The sequence below is a fragment of the Pseudopipra pipra genome, chromosome 2, assembly GCF_036250125.1.
Source record: "Pseudopipra pipra isolate bDixPip1 chromosome 2, bDixPip1.hap1, whole genome shotgun sequence".
Taxonomy (NCBI): Eukaryota; Metazoa; Chordata; class Aves; order Passeriformes; family Pipridae; genus Pseudopipra; species Pseudopipra pipra.
The window spans coordinates 92013146-92037830 of NC_087550.1; the positions used below are offsets into that span (position 1 = coordinate 92013146).

Genomic DNA, 24685 nt, shown 5'->3' on the forward strand with positions numbered 1-24685 from the left:
TCCTCCAGGTGTTCTGTTCTCTGATTTATCACTGCTATCTTGGTGAGTTAAAAAAAATAGCTATTGAGAAGTGTTTTTAGGGGGGGAAAAGGCATTGTTTACATGTAGAACGTCTTTCTCCTCCTTTGAAACTCACAGAATCAAAGACTTGGTACAAAAGCAAAAATCTAATCTACTGCAATCCAAACTGTATACAATGATGTCTTTAAAGTAAGTTTGCTAGTAGAAGCAAGTCAGATAACATAAGCTAAATGTACCAGTTCATAAAATCAGTAATTATCAGTTCTGTTCTGTGAATAAAAACAGTTTAGTTTAACAGTCACTCTGCTCTCAGTCAGCTCCATTTAAAGTAAAATATATCAAAATCAGACTTAGGATGTTCAGAAACTGGAGTAGATTTATTCAAGTCAATGGAGCCACCTACAGATTTGACCCTGAATATCTGATAAGATACACAGCTCAAATTTTCACAAGCATATATGTTAGACATGTGTGCACAGTGCAAATCATGTTTTTTAATAAAATTTATTTACTGTTAGTGTGGATTTTTATAAATGGAGCTTTCAAAGAGGTAGTACCTATTCTTGTGCTGTGTTGCCATCATGCTGCTCACTTCTGAAAGCCTGGCTCTTACGCAGCAGAAGGCCTTTATACTCAGTACTTGGTTTGACAGTGAAGGGTGAACTCAGAGACAAACCTGGACCTGTCACATCTGAAGGAATTTCACTGACTAAGAAATGAGATAAGCCCTATTGCCTTCTTCAATATTTGGCTGCAGGTGGGACATTCTTTAAAAAACCCGAAAACTCAAATGTTAATGTTTTAGCAGTTTTGTGGAGTGTGGAGATTGCCATAGTAATTCCCTCTGGAGGATAAGAAGCTGGGGATAGCCATCAGGAGGTAGATGTAGATAAAAAAGGCCTTAGCTGCTTTTTGCAGATGTTAACAAATACCCTCTGAATGGTTGCTGCTCATTTTCATGAGGAGTTTGGGGACCTGTGGAGTCTTCTGCTTATCAGCAGATGAAATCAGAGCTAAACCTACCCACCGGCCAACCCGAACTGATCTCCTGCCCTTCCTCTCTCCAGACTGGCTCCTCTACCCTGTGCCAGAGGCAGTTTTAGCACATTGGAGCTTTGATGAATTCTAAATACATAGTCAATACACTAACTGTGCTCAGCAACCAGCAGTATGTTTTCATTGGAAGAAGCTTTCTTAGCTAAAGTGTGATGCTTTGACAGTATATCACCTAATTGATTTCTCATTTTTCAAAGTAAGGCATGCAGGCTATGTTCTTAGTTCCTTCACACTTTGTATAAATACTGACAGTTGTCAAAAAAAAAAAAAAAAAAAAAAAGAGAAAGATATAAAATGCTAACACCTTCATTAGTATTTTTCACTGACCTGTCTCTAATGGCATGTACAGCAGAGGAGCTGAGGAGTGGAGATCAGGGCTCAATGTGCCCAGCTCCTGGAGCACCTTGTCTCCATTATGCTTGAATTCCTTCCACTGAGCCCAAACAGAGTTTTGCTCTTTAGTACAGCTTAGGCTTCTGTCCAATCGGTCCAGATTGGCAGATTTCAGTCCAGATGGTTATGATAGATATGGTACCCTCTCTTTTAATCTCGACTAAAGAAGTTTTGACAAAGGCCTGTGAATTAAGTGGGCTATGAGTAGCAATGACTGCGTGAATTTCACATTTTTGTCTAGTCCATCTGCCAGGCTGCAAAGAAGGAAGGAAAGCAAGCCATTTTAGTATAAATTAGGATGCCTGAATTGCACGAATCCAATTAGCTAACAGGCAGGACATTTCTCTGCTATTACTACTATTTAAAAAAAATTCTCTTTGGCAAAATGCATGTTGAGTAGTAAATCTTTCCTTTTCAGGCTTGCCATCCATTTGGTACCTTTGTCCCACATTTACATGGAAATTTTACTCCCCTTGAACACAAAGCTTGTCCTCTCAGCATGCAGGCTGCATTAATTGTCAGTAATGTGGGCAGAAATATATTCCATAGCATTATATCATCAAAACTGAATGGGATTAATGGCCTGTCCTGTTGTTATAAGGAGTTTGGCACTGGTGTTTTATCTGTCAGCGAGATGACTATATTGTTTTTGGGTAACTGGCATTTAGTATAATTGCTTATCTGAATCCACACAATTAAAACTGTTTTCTGGGAGGACTTTGTGCTTGAAACTCAGTTTGGTGGACACTTTCTTTGCCAGGAGGGAGAGGACAGCACAGTATGCTTCACGTGACTCCATAGTGCAGCTCCACTTGCTGAATGTGTCCCTTTTTCAGTGACAACTGCCTTTTGCAATATAAGGTTGCCTTTCTTTTAACCTTGCCCTACCAGTCCTCCCTGCTTCCTCATAAGGAGCTAGTTTGCAGCCCTCTGAAGTCAATGAAGTTCCCATGGCTTTGAGCCATGCTGCAGGAGCCCAGATCCTTCCCTCCTTGCTGCTTTCTCTCTAGCACAAACATCCACATCTCCTAGCCTCATCCCCCAACAGGTTTTGGCCCTTGATTCCCAGAAGCACTGGTATGGACTTTCACTTTTCTTCTTCTCGTACTGTTTTATTACTTCTTTCATAGAGCTGTAAGGGCTGATGGAAGGCCAGACCCCCAGGAGTAATTTTCACCCACATTGGTGTCTTCTTCAGGCATGGTCTTATGGATCCTCCTTCATGAAGGCATTTTGAATCTGAGTTTCAGCAGATGAATTCAATCTGCCTTTGCATGGTGGGGGAAAAAATTAGTAACACATTCTGGTATCTATGCATATTTAAAAACGTTAGTTCAAATGGGTATTAATAGGAAGCTAGAAGTTCTTCATTAGGAGAATGAAAGTGGGGAAGCAATTTACATTCTGTATTCAGCAATAGCATTGCAGCTGAAAGGCTGAAATGCCAGAGATTTCACATTGGAAGTCTATTTTCACACTTTATGAAAACTGAGGTCACACTAATAAAGCATAAAGTTGGATGTGCTGTAAATATGGTAAGTTTTCTGCAAGTCTTCAAAAATTCATGTGTATCCAAGTGTCCATACTGAAACTTATTTGCCATAAATAGGTTTTTCAAATAGAGAGTGCATTAATTTGACTGATTAAAGCTTCTTAATCCCCTTCTGTCCAATGGTTTAAGAAAGTAACAAAAATATCTGCATTCAAAAAACTGAATTATGTCAGCCCTTTAGATAAACTGTTGGTTTTGAAAGTTGAATCTCCTAATTTAACGAAATGTTGTTTATCTAATGTAGATTATTTTTAGTTTCAAAGAGAAAAATATTGATTCTTTGCTGTCTCCTCCATTCTTCAGTCAAGCACAAAAACACAGAAATATGAGTATTAAATAGTCTTTTAAGCTGTCACCCATTAATATAGAGGTTTTAAAAATTAAATTGGAGATCAATGAGAAACTTAATTTTAAGAACACTTCTTGACGATGTCAAACTGTTTGAGCTTGTTGGTATCTTAATGGACATTAATGGAGACATTTTAAAAACAAGAATAACTTGCTGAAGTAGTTGGTTATTTTTAACACACACATGCACTGGTTGCAATTGGTTTTTATTGCTGTGGAAATAGCAGACAACACTAACAACAATAAAAGATTAAGATTAAACATATTTGTTAAAAAAGAAGGTTGTTTTGAAAATAAAATTAGGAGATGGCAGGGTCTAACTATAAATTTCCTGTATAGCAGGTTTTTTTCAGTTACTTAATGCAGTCTTATTTCTCAATGTTATTTGTATATGATGTTATTATTTTTGTTGAACGCACATGATTATCTACAGAATCATTTTGAATTAAAGCTGATAAAAGTTCTAGAACATATAATTTTTCTTGATACCACATGCTGCCTTTCATGTGTAGTTTGTTATAGTAAGGTACTCTTCAATATGTTTACAAATCCATGCTTGGAAAAGCTAGTGTGTGTTCTAAGGGGTAGGTTTTCAGAAGGATTTGTGTACAAGCCAAAGTGTGTTCTCGGACGGTGACATCCCTGCTTGCAGGAGAGCCATCTCCGTTCACATAAATACTGCCAGATGTGTAGATTTCCAGGTCTGTCTGTATTCAAGTGTCCAGCCAGGCAAGGCAGTGCTGGGACAGTGGCTTGAGGATGCTCAGCTTTATGGACCAGTGGCAATATCTGCATAAGCTAAATTACCCCATTTTAGACAGTGCTTGCTTCTTTTGTCCCCTGTACTTGAGGGGCCCTCTAGGAGCACACTGGCAACATCCATAACATACAACCCTCAGCTGCCAATCTCCTTTGAGCCCTATTATAGTGTTTGGTGGTCATAAGACACAATTATTATTTGTTGTGCATCTTTTTAGTTATAGGTTTCTGGAAGCATCAGTGGTGTTTCGGTAACATGAAACAGAGGACCTGTGTTTGGTGTCTTGGGACTGCGGAAGGAAAGCAGCTCCCGCATGAGGACATCATGATGATGTGCTGATATAATGTTAGAGGGGGAATGCTGTAAGGAGAACACAGACAAATTTGGGGTAGTCTTCATCATGCTAGCCTTAGGGGATGGAGCAACATATCCCAGGACCATGTCCAGAGACTTGAGGAGGCCAAAACAGCAGGCAGCGAAGGGGAGTGAACTATGAGGAGCCAGCACTTGGCCTCACTCCCTGGCCTGATTTTATTTAGAAGTATAGTCAAGCAATCCTGAATCACAGCAAAGCAAATGGACAGAAGTTCTACTCACTGCAAAGAGAGTAGCAGGAGAGTGCAAGGAGCAGAGGACGTTTGACATCTATGTGTTCAAGTAGTGGAGAGGTTCAAGTAAATGTGTGACAGGTTACATTACTTTAAGTTTCTTTTATTGACATGTCTGGTCAAAATCGAGCTGAGCTAATGATGCTAGTTCTTTTGCTTTTATCTCTGGTCAAAATGATCTCTAAGGTAAAGAATCACATGATTGACAATTGGGCATCACTTTAATGTCTTGTGTTGCAAGGTGAATGTGTGCACTTAATGAAAAAGGTGGGAAAATTGCCTTCAGAGCAACTTTTATGAAAACACTGGAATTTTGGATGAAACATTTATGAGGAAAACATCTGTTTTTACAGAAAATTAAGACAGGAAAACCTAAAAATTGGAGCCTGTTGCTCCAGAGCCATCCCATGATGCTGCAGAGCAGTGGTAGTTTGGGTGGTTCATGTCCCCAACCCCTTGGTGAGCTGTATTCCCAGCAGGGCTGTATTTCCCAAAAAGTAGCCCAGCTCTTTGCCATGATATGCAAGGCAGGACTTCTTTTCAGTATAAGGTGATAGCAATGGCGTGAGGTGTATTTTGGTGCTTTGAGTGTGCAAGGTCTAGTCAATTCACAAGTTTCAATGACTTTAAATACCCGAGATGTACAGTCTAATAGCACAGCTCTCTAACAAGCCTTGGCCCCAGTCTACCCTGGGACTTCATGCCAGCATAACTTTGTTGAGCTGAGCCATGATAATGTATGATTTGGGACTGGCAGGGCTTTGCCAGTCAGAGCTCCTGGAGCGGGCATAGCTACACTGCCAAACCTGCTGCTGGAGGAAGCTCATCTGGCATTAAGGCAGCTTGGCGCCAGTGCCGACCACATCTGGGGGAGAAGTGCAGTGTTTGGTAGAACCATGCATTCTACACACAGTTTTCCACCCACCACTGCAGAGAGCATAATCTGTCATATTTAATTTATCACATTAAATCATGGGCTGTTCTTGCGTTCTTGATCATACCCCCTTTCAAGGCAGCTGTACTAGGCATCACCAGCACTGGCCTGTGGAAGACCCAAAGATATTTGAGATGGAGGCAGGAACCTTAAAAACAACAACTTGGTGGTTGTAATTTGCAGTCTGATCATGCTTTTTTTGCTCAGCAATATCCCTGACAGGTCCCATACACTGTGTACAGCTGGCTGTTTTGGTCCCATGCCAAATGAGAATTTCCTGGTGTGAAAAGAATTCTCAGTTGTCTATTTTGAATCCTTTCTGGGCTTCCAGAAGAGTACAAATCATGCTTAACTGGACTGTAGAGCTAACACTGAATACCTTGAATCAAACCCATAAATTAGAAAGTGAAAACTGGGTCTTATTGTCCAGGAAATACAAAATGGAGTGTCTTATGTTCCCCAAATCGCTCTTCTATTGAGCCACATTGCAATGATGATGACTTTTTCTGAATGGGGTGCTAACATACAATTTTTCCTCAGGCACCTAATGGTCATGCTTCCCTATCTAATTCTGTCAATGGAAGAGCAGAAACAGACAAGAGTCTCTTCTTCTGCTTCGCTGTAAATTCAGGGAAACTACATTTGCTGGAGTAGAATTAATCCAGTCTGTACTTACACCAGTTCAACCCTTGTCATGGTCCAGCCTGTTATCTACAATAAAGGCTGCTATGTAATATGGCAGAGTACAATAGAGGAACACAGTTTCTTAATAGCTTAATAGCTTGACAAGCAAAGCCTCAAATCAGAAGAACATAAGGCTGACAAAAGGCTTTGTTCATGCCTTTCTAAAACCTTCCCAGCACATGTGCTGGGGGAAAAAAAAAAAGGAAACTGGTTTGCAGGCACAGTTTTCCAATGACAGAAGTCCAGAGGCACTTAAACATTAGATTTTGCTCTTCCATTATATCTGTCAATGTCTCTGAGCAAAGGTACCTATTTCCTAAACAGATAAAGCTGTGCTGCCAACTACAGGGTTTGTGGCTTGGCAAATCCCATTCTGGCTGCCAGCTGCCCTAATGAAACTAACTGAAAGTTCATCTGCAACGTGGGGAGTCCTGTGATCGGATAGGTTTTGCCTTTGTGTTGACTTTAAAGCAGGGAACTGCAGCAGGCTTGATTTAGACGACTCTTAGGCTCTATTAAGTACTTTTCGGTTGACTATACTGTGTGATCACTCCTGTCTTGTCCTTATTGCATGATGCTGTATGTCACCTTTGCACTGGAAAAAGTCCCAGCTTTACAAAGGAAGAATGTTCCACTAAGCATCCTTGCCAGTGTGGCCTCGGTCACAGACTATATCATACAGGGGTCTGTGGCACACCTGCTAATGGGCCATGAAACAACAGCAGCAAGGCAAGGCACCCTTGAATTTAAACATTTTGGATACAAAATCAAAGGGCCTTTATGGTTTCCTTGAAAGGCGAGTGTCAGCCCAGCTGCACCTTAACCCTGCTCCTTGTCAAGCACGTCACAAAGTGCTTTGTGATCTGTCTCGGAGCACCTGGACCCATGCCAATCAGGTGCTTTCTGGAATATTCTGTAATCCATAGGACCATCTGACCAAACTGGTTTAAATGTTTTATATCCTGTAATTACCATTATACAGTTTAGTAAGGGGACAGCAGAACCTTTTTTCCCCGGGCCCCAAAGTGTTTCATCAAACTTTTCTTTAGGATTGTTTTGCAATCAGACTGGCATGTTGCGCTCTTGAATAAAATAGAAGGTAAGTACTTGAAGAGCCTGTTGTTCACCCTGGCCATGTCCAACGTGGCCAGCAGAGTCTTTGATTTTCCCAATCTCAAATCCTGTAGCTGGAAGAGTACTGCCAGTCACTGAAAGATGTTACTGCAAATACAGAGGGAGTGTCACAGAAATGATGCCAAGGAGAATTTGTGGAGAAAGGCAACAATGTCCAGGCCCACTTGTTGAAAGGTGGAAAAAACATAGCATAATCTGATGAATGAGATTAGAAAGACCTGACTTTTCACTCTCTTTTTAAGATCTTCATTCTTTAATCTATCTCTCTAGATCTCCTTCAGTTGGCATCCCAGACTGTGCACTGCTAGACATCAAAACTCTTTGGTGTGCTGTGGAGTCCTGAAGGTCCCCATCTGCACTGGTCTATGTGACAGGGTACAACATGCCTGCCATAATAACCACTGCTGACTGATACAAAGAGGTGGGTCCTGAGACCTGCTGCTGATGTAATAGCGTGGTTATAGGAGACAATGTATTCGGCTGCTATGGGAAAATGATTAAAGGGGTTGGCAGATCATGTAGTATTATCATAGTCAGGAGGTGTGCGTTGATTCGGGCTTGCTCCCCCACTCCATAAGATCAACATACTGTTCTTCTTCAGGCATCTTTCAGTGTCTCCTGCTGTAGCTTTCCTATGTCTTTTCATAGACTATTGTATTCTCCTGTCCTGGACCATGAGCCTTGATTTCCCAGGCTCCTGTGTGGGTCCTTTCTCCACATTGTAATGCTGGACTCACTTTAGCACAGCCAGTAGCAGGTTGCATAGAACACTGAACAGTTTGAACAGAACCAGTTTGGAAAATTGCTGGCAGGAGATTATGTTTAGGACCCTTCCTCAGACCTGAGGGACTGATGCTCAAATGACTGGGCTGAATTGGTCAGAGCAGGCAATTATACCTGGCTGTTCCTGTTCTGACTTAACACCCTAACTACTGAGCTGTTGTGGAAAACACCAAAACCCTCAGTTTTGCTATAAAACAGGATGGGGGGAAAGGTAGATGCTGCCTATTTTCCTAAAGAGGCAGAGTTTTACCAACAGCACTGTGCTGATCTTACTGCAGGCAAGGGTGGGAACATTTGTTTCCAAGTTGGCTCCAGCACTCAGATCCCTGAAGATTTTAAACATCCCTAACTATGTGTAAACAAAATAATGCCTAAACATAATCCTTCCCGTGTCATCCTGACTTCATCTACAAATGCCAGCTTTAGCAGTGTGGCTTTTCTCTTGGCTGTGGCAGCAAAAATGTTACCTGTGTCCTTGGACAGAGAAATGTTTTGAAATGTGTTGAACAGCACAGAGTATTTGAGACTGGTTTTTCCCTTGCATGTGTGTGTGCACACAGCACATTAGATATGAAAATAAACAAATTGAGAAAGTATCCAGAGGCATCAAGCAATGGGTGACCATGTACATGAGCTGCAAAATTTCTCACACCAAGTTCATGATATGGATTTCCTTGCTGCAGCCCTTTACATCCCAATAGATTTTCTGTGCTGAGCGGATAATGTTTCCAGCTGGTGACAGGAGGGCATTTTTTCATCATAAACCAATATGCATTTAGTTTCAGGCCACCTTATGTTTTTACAAGATATAGTTTTTCTTTTCAGAACTCTATTTGAGAATGAAATTGAATAAGGGTGTTTTAATAGTACATGAAGTATGTGGGTGGCTTTGCTTGCTATGTTTTAGGAGATGCTGCACCTTCAATTTAACGGACAATGTTATGCTTCAGTAGACCATTATATTAGTCCACTATTCCTAACATAGCAGTCATATTGAAGTTGTATTGCTACATTATACAAGTATGGTTAATTAAACCCAGTTATCAGCCCAAGCTCATACAATAGCTGTGTGTGTGTAAAGGAGAAGCAGTGAGTTAGAAAAAAAGTGTATGTTCTAGAGAAAAAGAAAATGAAAAAGAGAGGGAGAAAATGGGCACAGTTAGAGCATGGATGGCAGAAGAGAAATTGGATGGTGACCACTAGTGCTGCAGCCTGACCTGTACTGTGCCCTGCAGCCATGCTGAGTAATTAGGGAATCTGTTAATCTTTTGCATCATTATTATTACAGGAAAAGACACACCTTACCACATGGAACTAAAGAGGGATAGTACAAATGAAGCATCACTGACAGTTTTGAAGATAGATATTCAACAAAGGTTTACTTAATGTCTCTGAAGTGCAAAGCATAATAGGGCTGTGGGTTTAATGTGTCTGGAGTAAAAAATATATATATCCTCTGCACTATCCTTCCTTCCTGCTCCAGCTGGCTTTTAATGCACAGTTGAAAACAATCAAGCATAAATAGTGGTGCTTGAAAGAAAAGTTGATATTCAGACTGTGAATGTGTGAGACTACAAAAATTATTTGTTGGGTCTTTGATCATATTCCAGGGAGGTATGAGAAACCACAGCAATGGTACCTCTTTCTGTTGAGCAGGGCACCCTCAAACACATGAGGGGCAAAGCAATGTGGGAATCCTCTGCAGACCTTTGCAGAAAATCAGTGTCCCAGTATGTTGCCTAATGTGTAGTTGCCTGCTGTTGATGACCGCACTGTTATCATTTTCTTTTTATTTGGCTCATTTAAGTCTAGTACCTGAGCTTCAGGGAATAGCTGGCACTTTTAAGTTGTAGTTAAAAAATTCCACTTTTCTTTGTACTCTTCTTATTGGTGCCTGTTGACCATAAACCTACCAGGGAGAGTTCAGTCTGTCACCAGTCCATCCTTTAATACTCCATTCATAGCATGACATATTTCTACTGAAAACGAATCCAAAGAAATCCCAGAGGCACAGATGATTTTTTGAGGGGAGAAAAAAAGGCTTTAATATACCGAACTGTTTCTTGAAAGGACTAACATCGGCTGAATTATAAAACCGAGTGAGTGTAGCTGTGATGCCAGCAGTTAGCATTAAAGTGCATTTATCCGTGGCAGGCACTGCCAATTTAAACTTAGCTGTAGGTTGGTGGGCTTTCATTTACTGCAAAAGGCCTGACATTGTTTACATAAATATGGCATGAATTCTTGAACTTATATCTTTGGAGCATTGGTTTAGTGTAAGTTTAACTAATACACAGAAGAGGTGAGTTGAAGAACGAACATGTTGCTGCACCATCTGGGTGGTTGATTGAGTGGCTGCTGGGCATTGTCTGGGGTTATGTGTGGATCTGCAAGGAGGAGGCTATGGAAGTGGGAGCCATCATATCTAGCATAGCCTTGGCAATGCTGCTCCATGGCCTCTGTGGAGCCAGGTCAGTTTGTCGCAGCAGCCTGGTTTGAGGTGCCTCTTGGTAGGTCATGTTGTATGAGTGTGGCAAAAAAAAATGGGAGGAAACTAATTTTTAGGAAAGGAGACTGTATTTTGGGACCTGGTTGCCTCAAAGGCAGACCCTAAGATGGACAGCTTTCGATGCCTGCTTTTGGCAATAGGGCAAAAATGAGCAGTTAAATAACAGCTTTAATGAATAGCAAAAGCCCGTGCAAGACATTGCAAAGCATGCTGGGGAGACTCTCACAGGATGATTTCACTTGTTACCAGAAACATCGCTGTCTTCAACTGGATGGGTGTTGATTTTTCCATTAATTACCTTCCAGAGTACGACACATTAACATACTTTTTCTCACTGGCTTATATATTTTACCTGTAGAAAAAGATTTTCCCAATTTTTAATTATCTTTAAAATGTGAATATGGGTCTATCTTCTTGTTCATGAAGTGCTCCCCACCAAATTGTTGGTTATACTAACCACTAACAGATTCATCTCTTTCTTTTGTTAGTAATTAGTTTCACAAATCCAGTAGCAACTTTGTTACAAAGGCTTCCAGATAAAGTAAGACACTTCAGGCACACGACATGATCAGAGAGATGGTACATTAACAAAAATAAGGTTCTTCCACAATAATGTTGTCAACTTTTATCAAATATGTACCAAATCCTGGGTTATTCAATACATGTCTGTATTTTGTCAAAGCAGGTACAATTTAAAGATATTTTTTTGTGATAAATCCTTTCTGGTTTCCTTAATTCCACCAAGAGTATACTAACCTCAGATGTAAATATCCTGAATTTTGGGATAAGTGCCTTATAGGTAGAGCCTATAGCAACATGTCTCACACCCAGCTTACCTGACAGTGACATTGTTCAAGTTCACATCTGAATTTAATTTTCATTGATTGGGACACTCCCTAAAATTATTTTTTACATTATTTGTATCAGAATAACATTTTTTCCACTCTTCAGCTTCACTTCCCTTCCACCCCCACCCCTCCTTTATTTATTTTCTTTTCCCTTTCTCCAGGATCAAAAAATGCAAAAGTATATTTGATTGTAGTACATTTCTTTATATACCTGTCCAGTCTGCTTTTTGACTAGGCTATACAGATTGGTGAACTATTTGAAATCAAGCAGTCAGCAGTTCTGTCTTGCTCCCCACAAGTCCTGAAATTGTTTTTATTCCCTCTGTGAAAATGGCTATGTCAGCAGAGAGTACAAAAGGAATCAAATTATACTTCATCTTATTACAAAACCACCTGGAAGTCAGTGGAAACATCCCACTCCTCTTTGCCTTCCAGGTCTTTGATCCACTTGAAAAGCCTCATCCGCTGTCAGGAGGGCTTACCTCCCTGCCAGCTCAGCACTATAAGAAAGTATATTTAAACTGAAATTTAGTCTTGAAAATGCCCAACAAAGTTTTCCCCATGTGTTTCACCTTCTTTCCAATACTTGATTAGGTTCTCCTAGGCACAATATCATGAACTCCACTTATCGGGAATCCAAGAGGCAGCCTCCTTTCCTCTTCCTTCTCTCTAGAAATACCTGCAAGATTTACTTTAATCACAGGGGTCAGCAAGCAACTAGCATTATTCCATCACTGGATCTCAAAAAGTCCCCACTAGGGAGGGTTGGTGCCACAGCTATCTCTAAGAGGCCACATTGCTTGTGGGACTTAGAGGCTTACATTCCTGCTGGAGCAAGTCCAGAGGAGGGCCACGTAGACGATCAGAGGGACGGAACATCTCTTTTATGAGGACAGGACGAGAGAGCTGGGGTTGTTCAGCCTGGAGAAGAGAAGGTTCCAGGGAGACCTCATAGAGGCCTTCCAGTACCTAAAGGGGACCTACAGGAAGGCTGGAGAGGGATTTTTTTGCAAGGGCATGTAGTGGTTGGAATAGCTTTAAACTGAAAGAAGGTTGGTTTAGATTAGATATTAGGAAGAAATTCTTTACTGTGAGGGTGGTGAGGCTCTGAAACAGGTTGATCAGAGAAGCTGTGGAGGGCCCATCCCTGGAAGTGTTGAAGGCTGGGTTGGATGGGGCTTTGAGCAACGTGGTGTAGTGGTAGGTGTCCCTGCCCAAAGTGTTGGAACTAGATGATCTTTAGGGTCCCTTCCAAGCCAAACTGTTCTATGATTTTATGATCAACAGCCCATCCCTGGCAGCCCATTAACTTCATTGGCAGATTGGCTGCAAACAGCACTCGACCCAGTTCTTTCCCTTCCTGCCTAGGACTCCTTCCTCCTGAGGCAACTGAGAATGGTGGGAATGTAACACAGAGGGGAAGTTTTATGGGTTTATTTACTGGCCTTCAGGATGCACCCTGCTGTGAAGACTAACATACACAAAGGCACATGCATGCACACGTGCACATTAAGGCTGCCACAGCGTGATCGTACAATCTCCTTTCAAAGCACTTGCTCATCTCTTTAATATTTGATAGCTATTTGGCTGTCAGCAGAGAGGAGCAGAGCTTTTTGTTATGTAACTCCTATTAGAAGTTAGGGCTTGATAAAGCATAAGTTGCAGTTCTCATTATGAGAAATAAAGTGTGTTTCTCACTTCTTTGCATCCAAATGCCAGCCTTTGATGTCTGTACTTGGCCTTCACTGCAGCTAAAATCTCTTGTGGCACATACTTCATAGCCATGTAAAATAGCAATGCGTTCTTTGCCCTGCTAGTGAAGGAGATGCCAAATAATGTCAAGTTGAAGCTGAAAGTGCTTTTCTGCTCTACAACCAAACAACTGAGCTCTGGAAGCTTATTATTGCCTTTTGAGGATCTCCAAACCCAGTTGCAATGAGATTACTCTATTCCCATTTCTTCTTCTGCCTTACTCATAAGCTTACACCTCCCTGTTTTCTTGCTCTTACTGCAGTGCAACAGAGGGATTAAATGGAGTTCATCTTCCCTTTTTGCCTTGATGCTTTAGTGCATTTCAAAACAAACTATGATAAATTGCACCCTAAAGAAACCAGAAGCACAGAAGACGGTTTTAAGTTTTTGGAAAAAAATAAAGTGTCAAAAGCAGCAGGCAACTAGAACAACAATTTGAAAGCTTATAACTCCCTCCACTTGTGCGAATTTGAGATTCTCTCCTGGACCTATCCCTCTCCCTCATCTGTTTCTTAAAGAAAATCTCTTGACAGCTATTATGCCCTCTGTTACTACAACACTATATTCAGTACTTTAAGCTTTACAGGGTAGCACAAATGTCTAGTATGACCGTCAGTCTTGGGTATCTTTCTTTCTTTATCTTTTAGAAATACTTCCCCAAATAGTCTTTATTTTAGCTTTTTGTTTCATGTGGTGTTGAAGCTAGTTCTGTGATTTCATGTATTTTTAAGTTGATAGATTGAACTGCAGGTGATAAAGGCTCTACTTTATCCTGTAAACCAAACTGCCTTTATTAATCCCCCAGGCTTATCGTGAGGCTCCAGACTTTTTTCTTCCTCCCTCCTAAAAGTGAGTTTTGTGTATGAGAGAGGCATCTAATTGATGGTGGGAAATGTTTGTCTGTCTGCTTGCTGGGTACAGCCTGGGTGTGCTCAGGTGGAAGGGGCTTCAGGGCAGGAGAGGGCATCTGGGTCTTCCTCCGCAGGTGCTCCTCAGTGGTTTCTGTGATGTGGCCACCTGTCCTGCCTGAACCGAACAGAGACCATCCGTTCATTCCCTGTAGGCCACTGAGCAGCCATTGCCTTTGCTAATGGCTTTTAGTACTGCTGATGTAGACTGAAGTTGAATCCTTTATGGGCTTTGTGTCTAGGGATAATGGATATGTGTGGCAACCAGTTTCCAGCTTACCCAATTTAAAGATCTTGCTATATCAGCAGGTGCTTGCTTTTTACAAATCTGCTTGGTTTAGCTTCTCTATACCAAAACTCACTTTCATTTACATCTCTATGAAGAAGAACCATAAAGTGATATCATTTTGAATAGCTGTTATTAATATTACAAAGGACATAACGTGATGTGCACTAGGGAAGTTTGTTTCCTTGTTTGGACTTGGGGAAGGATGTAATTTTGCAAGATGAAAAGGCAATATTATTTTAAGATCCAACTGTATTAGCTATCAGATGTGCTTAATTTTAAGTTCTAATACACATTGACCAATCAAAACTGAAATGAATTTGTCTATAAGGAAAACATTTCTACAGTTTCTGTTTTCAAGTGCCAAATTTCAAACGTCTTAAATGTTTTGAGGTTTTTTGTTGCTTAACCTTTGAAAGTCAGCATTGAGATATAAAACAGAGGTGTTTTAAAACTACTTTTGACACATAACTGAAAATGCATAAAAAATAAAACTTTTTTTTGATGGGGCAGGAGTTGATATATTCCCCCCACCTCCTGTTCTTTGCAAATCAAAGCTATGTGCGAGACAATTAGTTTCTAGTCTACAGCTAAGAGAGTTTTTTCACAACAGGTGGCCAATTTTTTCCAAGAATATAAGAAAATACTGTGCTTTTTGCATATAGAAAAGGCAATTTTTATGAGCTACGAACACACATACATTCATTTTGAAGGTAGAGTCTTACGCAGTGGATTATGATACAGGATTGGTGCCACCAAGAATAAACCCATGCAACTTGCCATGGGATGTAGCTGAAGCCATGTATTTAGCACCATGAAAAAAAGGATTGGAAGTTTATGAGGAATCTTGCAAGATCAATCCAGAATTTTTTGTAGTATCCGTCAAAACAGATCTGAAGTTTCTGTTGAACTGCATCCTAAGACCTAAAGGAATATAATACCAAACTAGTTATTAAAAGTACTAAAATTTTCCAAATTGTAGTAACATATTTTGCATAATTTGCAGAATATACCAATATCAGGCATAAAAAGCCACCATACATTAGCTACGGATTCTTATGTGGTGTCTAATACATTAGGCAGAATGTGCTTTGTCAGTTACTTCAAGTACCTCCAGCATCAAAACAATAAAGCTTAAGTTAAAGGATAGAAGTGGCCTGTGGGTGCACTTTCTACACTGCTCTCATGAGAACAGGAGCGCTAACAAGTCAGGCACAGCAACTGCTGTCTCTAAAGATTGTGGTACCCTATTAAAGATTTTAAGTTGAATTAATGGATATTTTATGGGTGGTCTTGGGTATTCAAACTGACAATGGTATGTAATTGCTGAATACATATTCAAGTCAAGTGGGCAGTAACACAAAAATCACAATGTCTCCTGTAGTATTTTGTAATGTCTGGGAGTTGGTGATGTTTGGGCATAGAAACATGTAAGGAAACTCCATCTGGGATACCATCCACCTCTGAATAAGTAAAACTGAATATAAAAATCCATAGGATATAACATGCAGTGGGTTGTAAAACACAGACTAATGTCAAAAGATTAAATTTCTGGAAGAAATAAAATTACAGATGTGGCAGAAGGTTAGTGAAAAACAAGTGATTGTTAATACACAAAGGCCATGAAGAGACTGCCTTGGTCAGGTCTTTGTAGCTCTGAGTGTCTGAAGAGATAAGAAAGGAAAAGTCTAAAGCAAAATACTGCAGGTTTTTTTAGAGAAACTGAAAATTGTGTTCCATTCCTTTCAATTCTATCTGGAAGTCCAGTAAGAGATATTATCTCTCAATACAAACCTTGTCTTTCATGGCAAGAGTTACATGCCTCTGTGACATGAAATCCATTAAGCAGATCTAATTAGACATCCATGCCAAAATGTCCTCTGAATTAATGAAATACATTCCAGTCAAAAGGAAATCTCAGAGGAGCACCAAAATGGGAATAATGCCCACCAAGTTATCTTTGGTTACCTCCTTTTCCTCTGATAACGAAAATGTTCAGGCAGCCAGAATTAATAAGACTGTGAATGGCAAATAATGAGTCCCAGAATGCTGAAAGTAAAAGCTGAGTTGGACTTGTAGCTCTTTGACAAAATAAGTGAAAGAGTAAAACTGAGCATCTCAACCAAAATGATTGAAGCCTGATTCAGCCTGATACGTAAATATCATCCTTCCTATTTTCATATAGCTTTCTTTTTTTTTTCCCCATTTTTTTTAGTATTCAAGGTTATAACATGTCAAATATAACTAATGTGGCAATTTAATCAGGAATTGCATTGCATCTCATTTAAGGCTGAGTTATTTCTCCATCTGTGAGAAAGATAGATAGATGATAGATAGATAGATAGATAGATCGATTTTTATAGAAGATATCCTCCTACACCATATCAGAAATGAATGTCAAAGCAGACAATAAAACCAGACACCACTTCCTCTTGAAATAGTGAAAGGAGGGATAGGCAGGAGAAAAAGCATTCAGGACTAGAGAGAGGAGAATGGTTTGGACAGGTACGCTGTTCTCTGGGCAAAAACTAGCTGCATAGCCAGGCCCAGAGAGCAGTGGTGAATGGAGTTACATCCAACTGATGGCAAGTCACTAATAGTGTTCCCTGGGGCTCAGTATTGGGGCCAGTCCTGATTAATATCATTACTGATAATCTGGATGATGGGATCAAGCCCACTCAGTCAGTTTGTAGACAACACCAAGTTGGGCAGGAGTGTTGGTCTGCTGGAGCACAGGAAGGCTCTGCAGAGGGACCTGGACAGGCTGGATCAATGGGATGAATCCAATTGCATGAGGTTCATCAAGGCACAGTGCCAGGTCCTGCCTTTGGGTCACTATAACCCCTTCAATACTACAGACTTGGGGCAGAGTGGTTGGAAAGCTGCTTGGCAGAAAAGGACCTGGGGGTGCTGGTTGGCAGCAGCTGAACATGAGCCAGCAGTGTGCCCAGGTGGCCAAGAAGGCCAATGGCATTGTGGTCTGTATCAGAAATGGTGTGGCCAGCAAGACCAGGGCAGTGATTGTCCCCCTTTACTCAGCACTGGTGAGGCTTCACCTCAAATCCTGTGTCAGTTCTGGGCCCCTCAATATGAGACACTGAGGTGCTGCAGGGTGTACCGAGAAAGGCAACAGAGCTGGTGAAGGGTCTGGAGCAAGTCTTATGAGAAGCAGCTGAGGGAGCTAGGGTTGTTTAGCCTGGAGAAAAGGAAGAGTTGGGGTGGTGTGTGTGTGTGTGTGTGTGATGTTCTCTCTCTCTACAACCATCTTAAAGAAGGTTTAGCCAGGTGGGTTTTCCATCTCTTCTCCCAAGTGACAAGACACAGGGTGAGAGGAAGTGGTCCCAAGTTGCACCAGAAGAGGTTTGGACTGGACATTAGGAAAAATTTCATCATCGAAAGGGTAATCAAGCATTGGAACAGGCTGCCCAGAGAAGTGGTGGAGCCACCATCTCTGGAGGTATTCAAAAGATGTGTGAATGTGGCACTTGGTTTAGTGTTGGACTTGTCAGTGACAGGTTAGTGGTTGAACTCGTTGTTCTTAAAGGTCCTTTCCAACCTGATTCCCTGATTCTATGAAAATTAGCATGATGAGGAATAGAAGAAGCATGAAGAAGTTTCCCCTCCCTTTTGTGCACACATAAGCCCCTCTGCATGAGGGTCCTTGCAGCTGGGGACAGTCCTATCCCCAGGACCTGTCATTCCATTCTTAGCTAGCAGCTCCTTCTCCTCATCTTCAGTGGGTCCTCCTGGGGGACAGGTATAGATCTGCCTTGCTCACTTTCACTTGTCTACTCTACTCCAGTGGGCTGCTCTAGAGCTGGCTTTGGCAGTGTGAGCCATAGGGAAACCAAAGGGGGAGTCCTTACTGCCCTGAGGGACTCAGTGCCATGGGTGACAGCCTCTGTGCAGACACATGGATGGTTTACGAGGCTGGCCTCCAGGCTACAAATACCCACAGCTTTTCACCGCCTCGCTGAGTTGGTCAGGCTCCTGGCCATAGCCAGAATCTTGCTGTGTATGATTGTGGACATCTATTTTAGATCTCCTGTTTTGAGTTTAACTTTCCTGCACTGCGTGGAGTTTCTGCCAAATACTGTAACAATACAGAACATAATTTCTATTGCCTTGATTATTTTTTAATTCCTGTGAAAAGAAGCCACATCTGCTCTCGCATCAGCAAATGAACTGCATATTTTTATGGCTTTATTCCTTCATAGTATTTATCCTAGATAAGGCCTCATTGCTAATCATTCTGGCTTTGGTCCTTCCTTACTCATTCCTGCTGAAACATACCCCCTAACATAGCTTTACTCAGCACACAGAAAAGAAGCAGTGTCAGGCCTTCTGAATCTTCCATTACTTTTGACTGACAGCTTAAATTAAAATCCTATACTTTGCTGACTTTCTTAAAAAGCAACAACAATTAGTGTTTGGGTAGAGGAGAGGAGTAAAAAAAAAGTCAATCTCCAAACACTAACTTTCCAATGCTTTGACACTGCATAAATATCATCGCCCCTTCAAATCTGTAGCTGATGCAGCAGAGATTACAGCATAGACAAAACTACACCATAGCATCCCAGCTGCCCCATCGTTCCCGGTTTGCACTGCCTCTGGCAAACAGAAGTAAGATGTCTTTTGGATAAGCAAAATATCTAAGCCTGGGGAATGTTAATCTTTAGGGACTCGTGCCATTTAATTTTATTTTATTATGGGAGGGAGGAGAAAGGGGAGATGAAGACCATACTTTGCAGTTTTCTGCATAACTCTGCCTGTGTGTGTGCACGTGAGCGTATGAGTGTGCGCTTCTACTGTGCAGTTCTCAATCAAATACAATGCCAGCTTTTCATGAACCCTCAGAAGCCTTCAGAAGGAGCTAGACAAAAGACCCCACAGCAGGAACTGACCCTAGCCAAGGTCTTTTCTTTGAAAAAAATATTTTTCTGCCTAAAATATTCAAAAGGGACAGAATTGCTTCATGCTATCAAAAATTATCTATAAAGCAAAATGCCTAGCATGCACTATTGGTTGCAATGTGCATGGTGACATTTCTGTTGTTAAACCAGGGGATTAATTTAGGCTTGGCACATAAATGAATCAAGGAGATTTATAAATAATTGCCTTGGAGATAAGTCATAGAAAATCTTACATCTGCTTCTTTGTTAGTGCTTCTGTAGTGTAGTCATTTTAGGAAAGACTAAAACTAGCTGATGTAGATATATTTCCTCTCCACAAGTGATAATATTCTGGGCAGTTGTTGGGTTGCTTCAGAGCAGAGCATTCAGGAATTAGGATTTGCATGCAGTCCTGTTGTCTAAGGGATGTCCAGACCCTACAATTCAAAACCGGAGTTTTCCCTGAATTACTGGGAACTGTGGACCTGTTTTTGAAGGGGAACTCAGTCCTGACATTAGAGAATAATACTTTCAACTTACTCCCCACACCCAGAACTGGATAGCATCCTCCAAGCCCAGCTCTTGAGCACAGTAAATGCACCTACAGCAAATTTTCAGTGTCCATTAAATATATTATTCCCATCAAACTAGGAGACGTGTGGGCTAAGAGGTTGGCCTTGCTTCTCTCCAGAGTGACATGAGTGTAGCTGGAGCAAAACTCTGACTGGAGGGTGGAGAAATGGCTGTAAATGCACCAAATTCTTTGTTCTCCTCACGGGTCTGTTCTGACCTCTCTGCAGAGAGGCTCTCATAAATCCCGAGCAGCAGCCTGAGAGCTATGAGGGACTTGCTGACATGAAGCCTTTCTAAATCTGCCCTTTGGAGATGTAGGAGGGACAACAGTAATGTCACCAGTATAATAGAGTCACCTGAAACTGCTAATGTTTCTTCAGTCCAGCCTCTGCTTCCAGATGAGTGTAAGCTGTTTTCCTTTCTATTTTTATTTAACTATTTTTTCTTGGTTCTCAGTGTTTCCAGAGATTATTTTGTCCTTTCTTTCATACACCATCAATTCATGCTATGATCTGAGACACTGAGGGAACAGAGGATCTGATGCCAAAATGTTAACAGATTTAAGGTATCAAGAGACAAGTCGCAGGAAATAACTCATTTGTTCAGGCATTCAGAGCAAATATTTATAAATTTCTTCAGAAATAATTCCCACTTCCCAAAGCCAAAAAGCAAAAGGCAAGTTTTCTGGATGTATTGAGACTTGTATTGGTAACTAAGAATAGCCTGGAGAACAGGAGAGGAAGAAGCAATCTACTTTGAATTTGTACAGGATTTACCTTAGAAATTAAGTAAAATAGGATGCGTTATGTCCTAGCAAAAGGGCCTGGATTGCGAGGGCTCTGGGGAAAAAAAACCAAACAAGGGCCTTTCCTGAGTGGATAAGTTTATACTAAAGTGAATGAAGTGCCAGAATCAGGAAATGGAAAACTGAATACTTTGGAAATAGTCTTCATCATAGTTCTGTTAGGAAACACTGGTTATTGGGCCTAATCAAAAAATATTTGCTCTGCTGGAAAGGTGTGATGAGAAATGTTTAACTGAAAACAGGAAATCAACATACTCTTTTTTTTTCTTTCCATAAAAGTTGAAATTTTCATGAGTTTAAATCTAATTGCACTAACTGTAGTCTATAAAAATTATTTGAAATAAAGTGTTCAAACTTTTGTTTTGATTGGTGCAATTATATTTAATTAATGAAGTTAGGCCTGATTTGCACAGATGCAAATGAGAGTTGAACCAGAACCACTCACACTCTGTCTTCTTATACCTACGCTGCCAGATCTGGGGAGGATTCATGAGTGACTGTTGTATTAATCAGTATACAACTGGTAGTAAACGTCAAGCACTCTTAGATAAAAATACAAAAAAGCAAACCTAATCAACTTATTCGTGCAAAAGTTGCTTATGGGCTTTCTCAATTTGGAATAAGAGTGTGTGGAATTGAGAAAAGCTCTGTGAATTTATACTAAATCCAGCACACAGCTTGTGCACTATTTGTGAATGGACTAGGACAGTCAGATGTCACAGAAAATGGATGTTTTGCAGCTCTTGGCCACTCCTGTGGTGTCCAGCTATTGCTGACTGGTTGAACCTGTGATCTGCTGGTGAGGTGCATCTTACACAGAGGTTCTGGGGAGAGAGGGACCCATTGGCAGGCTGTGGGCTGTCCCTAGAGCCCCATTGTTAGTTCCTCGTGGCTCATGCAGTCAGGCAAATACCCATTATGTTGTCCCATGTATTGGACACGTAGGGAGATATCAACACAAGGGACTTGATACCACTCTTGAAGGAAGCTGAGAGACCTATATGTCAGGTTATGGTTATCTGCATCATAGGTCTCTCTATCAACATTCATATTTTACTGGAGGAGCCATTTGCTTTGGTATAGCTGGATCCTGAAGAAAAAGCCAAACACTATCTTCCACTCTCCCTGATGATACTGCATGAAAATAAGCTGCTTCAAACTTGCATTAAGTTTGTGCTAAAACCACTTTGAAATAAATATGGTTAAATCAATGCATGTATAGATTATTCTCTTATAGTTGACAGGGTTTGGGCCAGTTTCTCTTGTATTTTCAGCTTGTCTTTCCTTAGCATTTCTGGATTAACAGAGACACACTCTTTGCCAGGTGCAAACCAGGTAGGATCCTCGTGCTTGGGGTCTTCTTGTGCAATTTGTGCTGAGGTACTTTAAATTCACCCTGCTGAATGCTAGTTTAGCATTCAGCTGAATTCACCCAGCTGAATGCTGCCTTAATGTCATTTTGAATATTACTGGAATGCACTTTTGGCATGGATTATGGTAGTTATTTTAGCAGTGCGGAGGGACATAAAATGATAGTTTAGGGCAGAAAAATAATGAGGTTACAGTACTCCGCTGAAACTGCTGTAGAAGTAGAGGTAGCAGACAGGGTATGACTGTTTGCACTGAAATCTGGCCAAGCAACCAGAAACTCTTTTGAGCAGAGGCAGCAGTAAACATGTGGTTTGGTCCTCTGGGCAGAGCTGCACAGCGACCCCAGAAACAGACTGAGATGTGGGTTTGCTGCTGACTCAGAGGCAGAGGTGCCAGGTCTGGGATTGCCAGGAACATTTTGGGCAGCACCTTTGGTTTAATTTCTATGTTTCCTGTTCAAAGACCGCACCGCCTCAATGTGCTTATGTTCTCAGATGTGATACAGTCATGGTCCAATGTAGTATGGCTTCAGGCAGTGAAATTGTAACTGCTTTGCCTGTGAAGTGGAAAGTATGTATAATGCACATGCTATCAGTGACTAGTGTTTTATTCATTAAAGGCATCCTAGTTTTGTACCATTTTGTCCTCAGCAGACCAGGCAGAACATATGCTTTGAATTGTGATCCAGAGGTTTAGTATATCTTTCAGAAGGTCTGATGTCATCTTTAACTGCACAGAGCATTAAAATATTTTACAATTGGTGCACAGTATCAACAGACGTATATAAAAATAATTCATACCATTATTTAGGGGCATTTGTACTCTGCTCAGACACTAATTAAGGGAAGAATACAGCACACACCAAGTGTCAGAGGCCATGAACTGGCAGAGATTTTGTTTGTCAAGTTGCTGGTCCTGGAAAGGTGTCACAGTGCTTCCCATCGCTTTCACGATTAGTTCTGCTGTCAGTGGTACTACTTGAGCGGACAACGGTAAACTTGTTTTTACCAAATCGGGCTCATATGTATATTAAACTGTGTCTCTCTTTCCTAGCCTTTCTGCAAGTCTGGGTCTGCAATGTTAGCAGATAAAATAAGGATAGGAGACTGGAAACAAAACAGAACACAAATGAAATGGCCCTGCTTCCCAAAAATCCTGTTTCCTCTCTCTTACTGTTTCTAGCATTTCTATTTCACCTATGATGACTATAAAAACAAACAACTTGTACTGTTTGTGCTTTTCCTGTAAATTTCAGTGCAACTTTTCTCATGGATTCCTTTTAGGCTCCAACTGTATCTGATCTCTTGAAGCACAGACTCTCTCTTTATTTAACCCTTTTATTATTTCCCCCAAGGATTGCTGGCCAATATTTGTATAGCATGTTGCTAGGCATACATGTGATTGGATCTTACATGATCCTTCCACATTTTAGTGCTAAAGAAGGACTAGTCTATAGTTAAGTACTGTAAATATTATTATGATTAAATAGTAATAACTGATTCAAATTCCAGTCTTCTATGTCCCACCTGTGAAGCTGCTCCCTTTAGTAGTCCTGCCCATTTTGGTGGGATGAGTCCTGGTAGCAGAGGCAAGCCTGTTGAAAGCGTGCGATGGTCTGATTGAGAGGTTGCAAATCACCTTGTCACACCCCCACTGAGTTTCGAAGGAGTATTGGTCCTGGAAGAACTCATGGCACGTTGACTCTGTGCATACAGGGAGGAAATTTATGTGGACTGTTTCTCCAGTGCTGTTGGTTTCAGTCTGGGGAGAAAAGGTCTTGAAGCAGAATTTCGTGCATCCATGCGATTCCTTTTTTGTAATGACCAAAGCTGTCCCTTCCTGCAATCCACCAACACAACCGATCTTAAATGTTGTTCCCAACACCTAAGCACTTAAAAAAACCCCTTTTCCTGACAGATCAGAAAGGTTAAAAAAAAATTGCATCTGTTTACTTTTAGCGTGTCTTTAAGGCAGAGTGCCTCAAGTGGTACAGCAGGCTGTGGGAGGTCTCCTTCATTGGTTTTCATTAATGTTACTTTGCCTCATTAAAACTGTTGAGCACTGTGTTCCACCTAAACTGGAATAAACCGTCCTTAAAACAAAATATTAATTTCCAAATAGAAATTAGCACAAATTTTAAATAAAAGTTATGAAAATCTGTGTTAAATGTAGATGTTCTAACTTGAACATGTAACAAAAGTCTGATGTTAGCTTTGTAGATGTTAGCTTTGTAGACTTGCCTGCCTTTGTATTTGCATTTAGGAATATTCTTTTTTTTCCTGGTAGTTATTTATAACTTCCTAGACTTCCTTCTTTCCTCCTCTCACCTGCCAGTGCTCTTCTGGCTGCTCACTGACGATAGTGACATTTTCTCTCCCCACCCTCTTATTCTAATCCCCATTCTAGCCCTCAGTGGCTGAACGTCTGTTGGATATCATCTTTACATCCCTCCATAGAGGACAACGTAC

General features: G+C 40.9%; 1 protein-coding gene and 1 long non-coding RNA gene across 3 annotated transcripts in view; one reads left to right on the forward strand and one right to left on the reverse strand.

The window, feature by feature from the left end:
* Positions 1-24685, forward strand: part of SH3RF3 (SH3 domain containing ring finger 3) — a 257494-nt gene that overhangs the window by 76522 nt on the left and 156287 nt on the right. The gene's annotated exons all lie outside the window — the stretch shown is intronic.
* Positions 10931-12507, reverse strand: LOC135410092 (uncharacterized). Its single transcript, XR_010428515.1, has 3 exons — positions 12203-12507; positions 11619-11678; positions 10931-11134 (listed from the first exon to the last, which is right to left on the reverse strand). It is a non-coding gene; the product is annotated as an uncharacterized LOC135410092 (long non-coding RNA).